Source organism: Mauremys mutica, chromosome 1, assembly GCF_020497125.1.
Source record: "Mauremys mutica isolate MM-2020 ecotype Southern chromosome 1, ASM2049712v1, whole genome shotgun sequence".
NCBI classification, from domain to species: Eukaryota; Metazoa; Chordata; order Testudines; family Geoemydidae; genus Mauremys; species Mauremys mutica.
In genome coordinates, this window is record NC_059072.1 from 237,138,008 (window position 1) to 237,149,981 (window position 11,974).

The window sequence follows — 11,974 nt, forward strand, 5'->3', positions numbered from 1 at the left end:
GCCCCAGGGTCAGTTTTGGGGCCAGTTTTGTTCAATATCTTCATTAATGATCTGGAGGATGGCATGGACTGCACCCTAGCTAGTTTGCAGATGACACTAAACTGGGAGGAGTGGTAGATATGCTGGAGGGTAGGGATAGGATACAGAGGAACCTAGACAAATTAGAGGATTGGGCCAAAAGAAATCTGATGAGGTTCAACGAGCACAAGTGCAGAGTCCTTCACTTAGGACGGAAGAATCCCATGCACTGCTACCGACTAGGGACCCAGTGGCTAGGCAGCAGTGCTGCAGAAAAAGACCTAGGGTTACAGTGGACGAGAAGCTGGATATGAGTCAACAGTGTGCCCTTGTTGCCAAGATGGCTAATGGCATTTTGGGCTGTATAAGTAGGGGCATTGCCAGCAGATCGAGGGACGTGATCATTCCCCTCTATTCAGCATTGGTGAGGCCTCATCTGGAGTACTGTGTCCAGTTTTGGGTCCCACACTTCAAGAAGGATGTGGAAAAATTGGAAAGAGCCCAGCGGAGGGCAACAAAAATGATTAGGGGGCTGGAGCACATGACTTATGAGGAGAGGCTGAGAGAACTGAGATTGTTTAGTCTGCAGAAGAGAAGAGTGAGGGGGGATTTGATAGCTGCTTTCAACTACCTGAAAGAGAGTTCCAAAGAGAATGGATCTAGACTGTTCTCAGTGGTACCAGATGATAGAACAAGGAGTAATGGTCTCAAGTTGCAGTGGGGGAGATTTAGGTTGGATATTAGGAAAAACTTTTCACTAGGAGGGTGGTAAAGCACTGAAATGGGTTACCTAGGGAGGTGGTAGAATCTCCTTCATTAGAGGTTTTTAAGGTCCAGCTTGACAAAGTCCTGGCTGGGATGATTTAGTTGGGGATTTGTCCTGTTTTGAGCAGGGGGTTTGACTAGATGATTTCCTGAGGTCACCTTCAACCCTGATATTCTATGATCCCTTTGGTAGCAGATGTGGGGAAAAACCAGTGCTCCATGGCCTGCTGATGCCACTTAGCTCACTCTACAACTGTACTTAGGGGCTGAGATGATGCACAATGACATTAGAGCTTTGATTTTCCAACAGAGAGTGCATAAGGAATCTTTCCAAGCATTTCTGCTGGAGGGTGGACTTGGCCCCCTTTCCCCACAAGAATGCAGGGATATCCCATGGAACAAGTCCACTGGTCCCCCACCTATAATAAAGAACCAGGAAAGGAAATGAATCAGCTGACCCCAGTGACCCACCTGGAAACAGAATGTCTTTTATTAATATCACAATAGTGGTCCCACTCTGTTAGATCCTGTGCTCTATAGTCCCACAGGTACCTGTGTATCTGGGGAACTCTTAAAATAATGTCTCTTGACCTAAGCATGTAAGTAAGTAGTAGACAAGCAGTAAAAACATGTGTAATTATTGCACATGCCTTTTGGGGGATGACATATTTAAAAGGCCTAATTAAAGTTATAGATTATTGAGCAGCAACATTTCCTTTTAACTTGCAGAAGCACAAAAGAAGATATAAACCTGCTTAATGCTTCCCCTCCCCGCACCGGTACATTAAAAGATGGCCATAATTATTTTATTGACAATCTTTATTCACAAATTGTTGCTCCTGGGATGAAATTTCTAATGCCCAGTTTCAGGTGAGAGCATATTTTGATTTGAGCGAGGCTTTAAATAACAGAAATGCAGACCGCATTTAAACCCTGCACTATGCTGACATTTTCTGAGAGTATTACTATAACAACGTCAATAAAAATACAGTATATTTACACTTGACAATTGACTCAAAAACTGCTTTACAGGAAATTTGGTGATTCCTCTTGTGTAGGGGGATTCCTTGTCTAGCATAGAGTTTCCTACACCAGTCCCCCCAGCCTTATCTAGAACAAGGTGCATGCCAGGATAGAAGGGGGTGTTTCAGTGATCACTACAGCAGACACAGAGGCTGATGTAACATGCCCTCAGGATGGGGGAAGCACAGAGGTATTTTTAAGCCACTTTTGCCTCCTCCTCTATTCAGGCCTTCTTCCAAGTTCAGCTCAAGAGGATCTGAGCTAAAATAGCTAGCTGCTATAAATGTTTCATTCTTCAGTTGTAGCTGACTGGTGATGTAGAGTAAGTAAGGGATCTCATGATTTTTACTTGTTTTATGCCTAAAAATAAGTCAAGTGATATCTATGTATCCAGACCTCTACTTTATTTCTATTTTTTTCATGTGCCTTTTACGTTCCTGACAGAATTGCTCATTCAAAAATTATCTTTGTTCAGTAGTTCAAAATTATTTAATTTCTTTGAATACTTTGCCCCCAAGTGGTCCGTTGCTCTTCCTTTTTAAATTAAAAATTCCTGAACAGCAGCTTACTGAAAAGACCTTCCTGGAAAAAGAAGGTCTCCTGATTAATCAAATTTAAGAGATATGGGGCTTGAGTCTGTCCTGTGCCTCTCAGACCATCCATATGTGCAGAAGGCATAGCTGTGGAGGCCAGGTGGCTTTATGCCTAGGCTAGGCTAACCTAGCCACTGTTCCACAGCCTAGAATTGCTGAAGTGTAGACTCGTCCAGCCATTCCACTATCCTATCCCCGTCACCCCCAAGCACGGGTGGCATAGGGCTGCGTTTGTCAGTTGTATGTTTCCCCTGCACTCTGAGTATATCTCTCTAGAAGGCTGTTGTGATCCCTTTACAGCTCCCTTATACTGCTGGAATAGCATAAAGGGCCCACAGCAGAGTCTGGACTCTGTCCCTAGGATTTTATTCCTAGTTCTTCCAGAAACTACCTGTAAGACGATAGACAAATCACCTGACCTCTGCATGCCTTATTGTCCCCATCTAGGGAAAAGACCTAGAAATACTCCTGTGAAATAGGCAAGCCTTCTAAGATTTTGTTCACCTGACAACTACTGATAGCGTCTGCATGGAGGAGATGGCCTCACATGTGCAAGAAAATGGATAAGACATTGATTCCAAGTTATGAGAATAGGTCTGTGTATTCAGAACACAGCGGAAGATGGTTTGATATAGTGGAGGCCCTCTTAATAGTTCTGGATGGCTTCAAGATGGCTGTCTCACTAGTAAGTGAGAGTCTTTGTTTGTAGTCCAAGAGGAGGGTCCACAACTTCACCAAATGTGCCCAAACCTCTGTATTCAAATGCTAGTGCTCATGGCCATAGCATGCTCTTTACTATATGACCAGTGCCACAGCAGATCATACAATACAACTGATCATGGTGAATAAACCTCTAATAACCCCTTGAGACCTTTTCCCACCCTTCTCTTACAGAAAGTGGATGGCCTGAAAGAATAAAAAGGTACCAGGTCAGCAGAGGAAGCAAGATCAGGGTACTTTGTTAAGCAATACAGTCATCTCCAGCTGACGTCTTATCCTTTGAACTGTAATTATTTGGATTCCAGTTTGGACCCTTTTTCATGTTATCTTTTACTTATATTTCAGGTACTTTCACCTACATTTGTATGTTACATTCGTGGAAGATCAGTATCTTCCTTGTCTATTTTTTATGAATGAGAAATCACCTATTTTTAGACTTGATAGTGCAAGTCTATATTTATTCTTAGTGGGTGACATTTACTTGCATACAGAGGACCAGAACAAGTACTATGAAAAACTGAAGTTGCACTGAAGTCCTCAAAATATGGCTTAAATTAGACGTAAGTGCTGCATAGGCATTTTGCTGGCCCTCTGTCTAGGGGTGAATTTCACCCTAAATGTTTAACTTTTTTGTCACTATAAAATATATTGTGTTTTACAGATATTTTAGCCTTTTGTCATTGCAGTTGGACCAACATTGCTCTATGAAGGAAAAACAAGCCTCATTTAAATAACAGAGAGGTTCCAAGATTTTTGGGGACCTCTTAGTTGATCTCATTAAAAGGGAAAGTGAGTACCCCAAAATTAGAAAATTGCCTTTAATTCTCCAAAATAAACAGAATTACATGTGATTAAAATCCAAGATAATCTGTTTTATTTCCCTACAAAAATCTCTTACAGGCCTTATCTATGTACATGCTGTCACAGTGTCTTGGGTAGCTCACAACTGAGAGAGTCAAGCTCAGGTTACAGAGTAGCAGCCGTGTTAGTCTGTATCCGCAAAAAAAAAAAACCAGGAGTACTTGTGGCACCTTAAAGACTAACAAATTTATTGTAGCATGAGCTTTCGTGAGCTAAAGCTCACTTCTTCGGATGCTCACGAAAGCTCATGCTACAATAAATTTGTTAGTCTTTAAGGTGCCACAAGTACTCCTGTTTTTTTAAGCTCAGGTTAGACTGTCAAAAAATATGACAGAACCTCCCCCTTCCCCCCAACCTGGTGGTATATTCTATAACTAGACTCAACCAAACCAGTAAGAAGTGTGCACTCCTGGATTACTATTTTACTCTTACCATGGAGCTACAGACAGTCCCTTTATGCTCTCCACCCCCTCTTTACCATCCAGACAAAATGGACTTTGTGATGAAAGGTTATTAAAATAAAAAATCACAGTAGGTCACTCCTGACACCAAAGGGCCAATCACTTATGCCAGGTCAACAGACGCTCTTCATCTTACACCAAAAACAACGCTGGCAGCCAATTTATCTAGTAAACTAACTAAACTAACGAAAGCTTATGCTCAAATAAATGTGTTAGTCTCTAAGGTGCCACAAGTACTCCTCATTCTTTTAACTAAAGGTTTGTTAGCTAAGAAAAATAAATGAGTTATTGAGAGGTTAAAACAGATAAAATACATTTCAGATGAAGCATAGTTTGTAAATCCAAATGATTAGCAGAGGTGTACTAATCTGCCGGTTTTCCATACATCTCTCAGGGTTACCCAAACAGCTTTAGGGCTGTCTATCTTATATCAGGAACACCAAAAGTGTCCAGAATTGCTCCCAGGGTTCATTTTATAGCTGTTTTCCCTGGAAACTGTCTGTCAAGTGTTCCCATCACAGCAGGAGCTCTCCCTTTGTTGACTAAATGCAGAAAAAGTTTGTCGATTTTCCCTTGTTTAAACACAATAGCCCGTGCTTTGAAGTTAAAATGCTTCTTCATTTACAGTTCCAAGGCTCCGATACTGTGTAATGGGCAACTATACATAATGCATTTAGTTACAGCCATCCAGAAAATCTTTCATTAGTTTCCTGAACAAAGTGATAGCCAGAAACAATCCTTTATTAGTTTCCATGAAGTTTACATATCAAACACCTCCTCCTCTTAGCATTAATACATACTTTTGACCTAACCCTAAGTCAAAGGATAGCAATCACAGGAAACAGTTAGGCAAATCAATATCATTACATTCCTTTGAACTATTCTAACATACAAGTGAATTGATACACTTAACACCTCTTTGAAACTCACATCCAAGTTAATTGTTCTGAGACTCTGACCTGAGCTGGTCTGTCAGTGTCACACATGCAATATGCCTTTCTAGATAGAGCACATTTGTGAGAAATTGTTATCCTCTGAGAACTCTCTAAGCCACAGAATCAGAGGCTGAAACAGAAAGGAAGGGAAGGGAATCTGAACTTGATCTCACATCCATAATTATGAAAAAATATTGACATTGGCACCCGTGTAGCTTCTGGGACTTTATATTGTGTAATACAGTAAAAAAAAAAAAATACTACTCTGAGTTTAAAAATGTTGCCTTTCCAAGCAGCCACAACCTCTGGGGAAATAAAGAAGATAATGAAGGTCACAATAACAATCTGAAAGCTAAAAGAAACTGCATCATTACCACCTACAAAAGGTAATATTTCTTTTTGCTCAGTCTCCTGTGCAGACACAGAAAGCAGCAGATTTTGAGAAATGTTGCACTTTTCCCCCTGCCTTGGTCTATGATGAGCCCCTCAATGGACTGGTCTGAAAATACAGAATACAATGGGGTGCAAAGACAGCACCCAAGAGGGAAGCGGAGCTACTTGAAAACACGTTTAGTCAATTTTAAGAGGCTGGGACATATGAGGACTAGATCTCTTGTAGTATTAGTAATTGCAGATTGTTTGCTTTATTATAAAAGTAGAAACCACTATAATTTAGAATATTAGAAAAATGTCTACAAAAGCATAAGCCCTTTTACTCCCTGTGATCAGGCAGAATGTGAAATTGTCAAGAATCCTCATCACATGTCTCTGATGAAGATGACTTGGGTATCAGCTGAGTGGGGTGAGGAACAACAGTAAGGGCCTGAAACAAAACCCACTGAAAAAAAATGAGTCTTTCCATTGACCTCAATGACATTTGGATCAAGGCTCAAGTGATCTCACATGATTATTTTTTAGTTAAATTTAAAAATTTGGGAGCACCAACTTAGGCAGTTTGCATTTACATTAAAACAATGTTTAAGTAATCATGGAAATTAAAGATTGAACAAATTAATTACCTTATTGCCCAGGAGTGATAGCTTATTGAGCTAAGCCTCAAATTAGAAATACTTAGACCAGGGATTGGCAACCTTTGGCATGCGGCCCGCCAGGGTAAGAACCCTGGCGGGCCAGGCTGGTTTGTTGACCTGCTTCATCCACAGGTTTGGCCGATCGTGGCTCCCACTGGCTGCAGTTCACCGCTCCAGGCCAATGGGGATGGCGGGAAGCGGCATGGGCTGAGGGATGAGGGGAGGAAAGGAGGTAAGTCCTGGGGACAGACTGAGGAGATCCTACCCTAAGTTACAGGTTATATGGTATGAGCCCTGTAACCCTCTCACTGGAACCAAGTAAATTCCTGTTATAGGAGAGTATGGGTGATGGGCAGGTGGTTCCTCTCCCCTCTGCTAATGTTTAATAAAATTTGTGGCCTACTGCTTAATTCCATGCATGTGTCTGTCCACATTTTGCCATTGTGTTTGCATCAAGTCTTCTCAACACTGTTGTCCATTCGGCTGCCTCTGTCCATGCTTGTGGTAGTTGTATTTCAGGAATGAAGTGAACTCTGTGTGTGTGTGTGTATTATACAAAGACTGGCTTGGTACTGATACATGTAATTATACACCCCTAATGTCTACCTCTTGGCCAAATACAGTATATTTTTTGTTACCAAAGCTGTATAACAGTGGTGTGATTCCCCCCCCCAATTCTGTTTTGGGCAGTTTTGAATTCCCATCATGTTATTCTTCTACATAGTTTTAGAAAATGTATCATGATTTGCAACAAAGTGTGTGAAAAGCCTATTTTGCTTCAAATTTATTTAAAGATGTATTTAATATATCAGTTATAAGTGCTGTTTCACTTTAAAATATTAACTAGATGTACATTCCATAAGTTATTTTATTTTAAATAACATACAAGCCCCCCTGCCCCACAAAAAAAAATACAATCCCTCCCCTCAGTAACAACAAAAACTTATGTTAAAAAAGTACAGTTTAGGTTGCACAATCACTCAACATTTAGGTTGCATGTAAGATCTTACTTTGGCCCTCTTGTGAATATGGATTTTGTTACAGCCTTTACTTACCACTTTTCCACAACACTCCTGTCTCATTTAGTGTAACACAGGATGGACAGAGTACAGGGAATGAAGTTGTTGGCCCAGAACTTATTTATTGTATTATCCAAACCCTGACTTGAATGCAGAATTATCAATATCTTCATGGTCTTTTCTAGGATGCTCATCATTGTAATATCTGAATGCCTCACAAATATTAATGGAATTATTTTACACCTCCTCAGTGATACAAGAGAACCAAGCTCTCTGCTCCCTTAATTCCCAGAGAAGAGTATGCTGCTACTGCTGCTGTTTTGGTGATGGCACAGGTCCAGCCTTAAGTTGGAATGTTTACGCTCAGTTATTTTGGCTTGCTGCCAAAAAAAATCACTAACAGAAGAGTTTTCAACATTAGAACTCCATTAAATTTTCACAAATTTCATGGGACAAAGTAAAGGTACTTCACTTGCCCTACTTCTTTCTTCTTATCATATTTCAAAGGCCTGTTGGAATCTATGGATGTTGTTGTGCTTCTCAAAACAAAATTAATAATGGAAGAATTTTAATAATGGATTTTATTAGGGACACTTCCAGCTCCTGTTATAATAATATGCAACATAGTTCTTGTTTAATATTTTCTAGTATATGGAATAAAATGTTATTAAGATAATATTTCAGAATCTTCAGTTCTGAAGGGAAATACTCCAATTTAAGGTCAGATTCAAAGTCTGTTGAGTCAATAGGAGTTTTTCCATTTATGTTAATGAGCTTTAGATTGGAGCCCTCAGTCTGAAATCACATGAGTTTGTCTTGTTTAACAATGATTCATTTATAGTAGACAATGATATGTGTAATTTTGTACTAACGTTGTACACTCTAACCCTGCAGCTGATGGTCAATTTTCTTCTCACCACCTCTCTCCACTCTGGGGTGTGCCTGCAGCTGTGAGACTCAGATGCTATGTGTGTGTTTATTTTTTTTCCCTGGCAATAACATTTGGAAATGTGACTAATATTCTGGCAGGCTCCACAGCTAATAGTTGCAGCAGATGTGGGAAACCTGGAGGGCTGCTGTGGTATCATTGTGCTGATGAATTGTTTCTCTCATTGTGTGTATTTCTTTTACCCACCTTTGAGAACAGAAGATATTATTCCCTTTTATATTTGTGATTGAAGGTCATGAAGCAATATATTTTATATATCATACCCTCCTCCATGAAACAATTATTTTCTTGTAAATTCTCAGGTCCACTCCCTTGAATTTACCATTTGTACAAAGTGAATATAAACCACCATGAAAAAAGGACCATTTTACATCCACTTAATACTCCTTTTAAAGACGTTGCAGGGCATCAAATAATCAGGCCCTCAATGTCTCTTGAGCTATTTCTGTATGATTATCATGTGTGTCTAGATTAGCTCATTCCAAAGTAAATGCCTGCCAAAGATCTTTAGAGTTCATTTGCAAGAGTTTCTTCCAACACTGGAAACCAAGGAGAGTAAACCAAGCATCAATTGTGGTAAGATGACAAAAGACATATTTAGGACACACCTTAAGGTTGCCACCAACACAACTTCCACATCACATGATAACATGGACAACACTTGGGAAAAGGAAAAAAAAGGTGACCTAGAGAAACATTTTGTAGAACAATAGAGAAAGAAGCTAAGTCTATGGCCATGACATTCCATAGCCTGACCAGCCAGCACAATAAATAGTGGAAACTGGTGGACACCCTCGGCATCTGAGGTGCAGAAGATTTTTTAAAAAATAGTGTGTCTATATATGAGAGAGAGAGATGGTAGCAGATGAATAGCTTCATATGACCTCATTGCATAATTATTCCCATGTGGTAATATAAAACCATCCTTACAGAAAAGAGCTTAAGTGTAGCCCAAGGTCATACAGCAAGTCAATGACAGAACCAGGACTAGAATTTGGGTATTCCCTTCTTCCAGTCTTCCATGTTCCATAATTTAGGACATATCATATGGAAATATGGTTTAGATTAAACTACTATAAAGTGGATGCACAAGTGGTTGAAAAACTGTACCCAAAGAGTAGTTAGCAATGGTTTACTGTCAAACCGGGTGGTGTTCTGCGGGGTCAGTATTGGTTCTGGGACTAGTCAATATTTTCCTTAATGACTTGGATAATGGAGTGAAGAGTATGCTTATAAAAACTGTGGCTGACACTAAGCTGAGAACTGGTCTAAAATCAACAAGATGAAATTCAATTAAGACAAGTCCAAAACACTCCACTTAGGAAGGAAAAATCAAATGTCCAACTGCAAAATGGGGACTACCTGGTTAGGGAGTACTACTGTAGACAAGCATCTGGGGATTACAGTGGATCACAAACTGAACATGAGTCAACAATATGATGCAGTTGTGAAAATGGCTAACATAATTCTGGAGTGCATTAAAACGAGTATCATAAATAAGACACAAGAGGTAATTATCAAGCTCCATTTGGCATTGTTGAGGCCTCAGCTGGAGTACTATGTCCAATGATTCACGGCAGCAAGCACTGTGAGGGAGGAGGAGGAGGGGGAACACAGCGTGCTTGGGGAAGAGGCAGGGCCAGGGCAGAGTTTTGGGAAAGGGGTCCAATAGGGGCAGGGAAGGGGGTGAGGACTTTGGGGAATGGTTTGGGATGGGGGCGGGCCAGGGGCAGGAGGAGGAGGGGTGGGATGGAGGCAAGGTGGGGCAAGGGCAAGCACGCACCAGCGCCTGGAAAAGTTGGCACCTATGGCAGCAAGAGATATTTAGGTTAGATATTAGGAAAAACTTTCTAACTATAAGAGTATTTATACTTCCAAAGGAGGGTTGTGGAATCCCCTTCACTGGAGGTTTTTAAGAACAGGTTGGACAAACACCTGTCAGGGATGGTCTAGATTTACTGCTTCAGTACAGGGGGCTGGTTTTGATGGCCTGTTGAGGTCTCTTCCAGTCCTACATTTCTATGAGTTTATGATTCTATGTAGGGTGACCAGATGTCCCAATTTTGTAGGGACAGTCCCGTTATTTGGGGCTTTTACTTTTATAGGCTCCTATTACTCCCCACCCTCTTTCCCAATTTTTCACACTTGCTGTCTGGTCATCCTAATTCTATGATATACCAAAAGGTGTATTTTAAACATGTGTTATAATCCTAGTGTAGACAAGGCAGTTGTAGTTTTAGCTCATTAAAACCACAACTTGCATTAACTACACTAGACTTTAGTTAATATGTATTAAAAATAAAAGCCTTTTACTGCATGAATACAGGTCCTAGATGCTTTCCTTCTACCCATGTGTGTATTGTGCTTATCTAAGATGAAACAGTGCTTATTCTCTTTTATCCAGTTATTGAGAGAGAACAGAGAAAGTAGTTTCAGAGTTGGACAAAGAGGTGATATTTATCCAACAGATTTAAACTTTATTTAACAAAATTAGTTTTGTCAGCTCTTTTTTTCTCTCAACTGTGTAGAGAAAAGACACAAATGTTCTATCTCAGAGAAACTCAGAAAGTGAAATGCTAATCACTTCCAAACATATTTGACTTCATAATGTACATTTTTAGTCTTGTCCTGAGAATGGCAGCTGAAAGTTTCCTTTTCATGTAAATATAGCTGCAAAACAATTCACCTGGAATTTATTATTTTGTCTGCAGACACAAACACCATCATTGCAGCATGCAGTATAATCCATATGGGTACCTTCTCCTCATAAATCAATACCTGAATCAGGCTGACTTGTTTTAGAGAACCATCAGAAACTATTTGACACAACATGCCTATTTCACCTCAGCCTGTATTCTTTAACAACATCACCTTGTTAGTATACTCATATAATAACATCCTCACTGAGAGTACTGAATTCATTTACGATGACTTGAGAGTACTGCACCTAGTGTAACTGCAACTAAAAGTTTACAAGGATTTGTCTGTGTAACAGCAAAACTAACAGTTTTTCCATTTAGACACAAGTTCTTGGCTTCCTCAATTGTTTCCCTGCAAAGTAACTGATGGATACAAATTGTGATCAGACTCTATGGATTTTTAATCTAGACATACTTGAACTGACTGGTTGTGGATTTAATCTTCCCTCTCAGCTCTGTGCAATATGTCACATTGTATTTATAATTAATATAATCAGAACTCTGGTTATCACCAGTGATTGACAAAATGCAGAAGGACTGGAAGTTAAGTTCAAATAAACACTTAAAGGTTTGGATGCTTATCTGAACCTGTGACATCCAACAAATTTGGATTTTTTTTCTAAAACATTCTCTAACATTCTGGTGCTTCACTCGCTACCAAAACCAGAATGTTTCCCAAACTTTTTAAAGGACTCTATCCTATTCCCTTGGGAAAAAAAATACATGAGAGTTTTCTCACTGAATTCAATGAGAGAAGGAATAGGCCTTTGTTCCTCAAATAAAAAGTTTTGTTGTTGTTGTTGTGGCACTTAAGCAGGACCAGATTAATGCAGGGGCTTTAGGGGCTGCAGCCAGGGCCTCGGGCAGAGAGGGGCCCCACAGGCCTGCTGGCTGGATGTG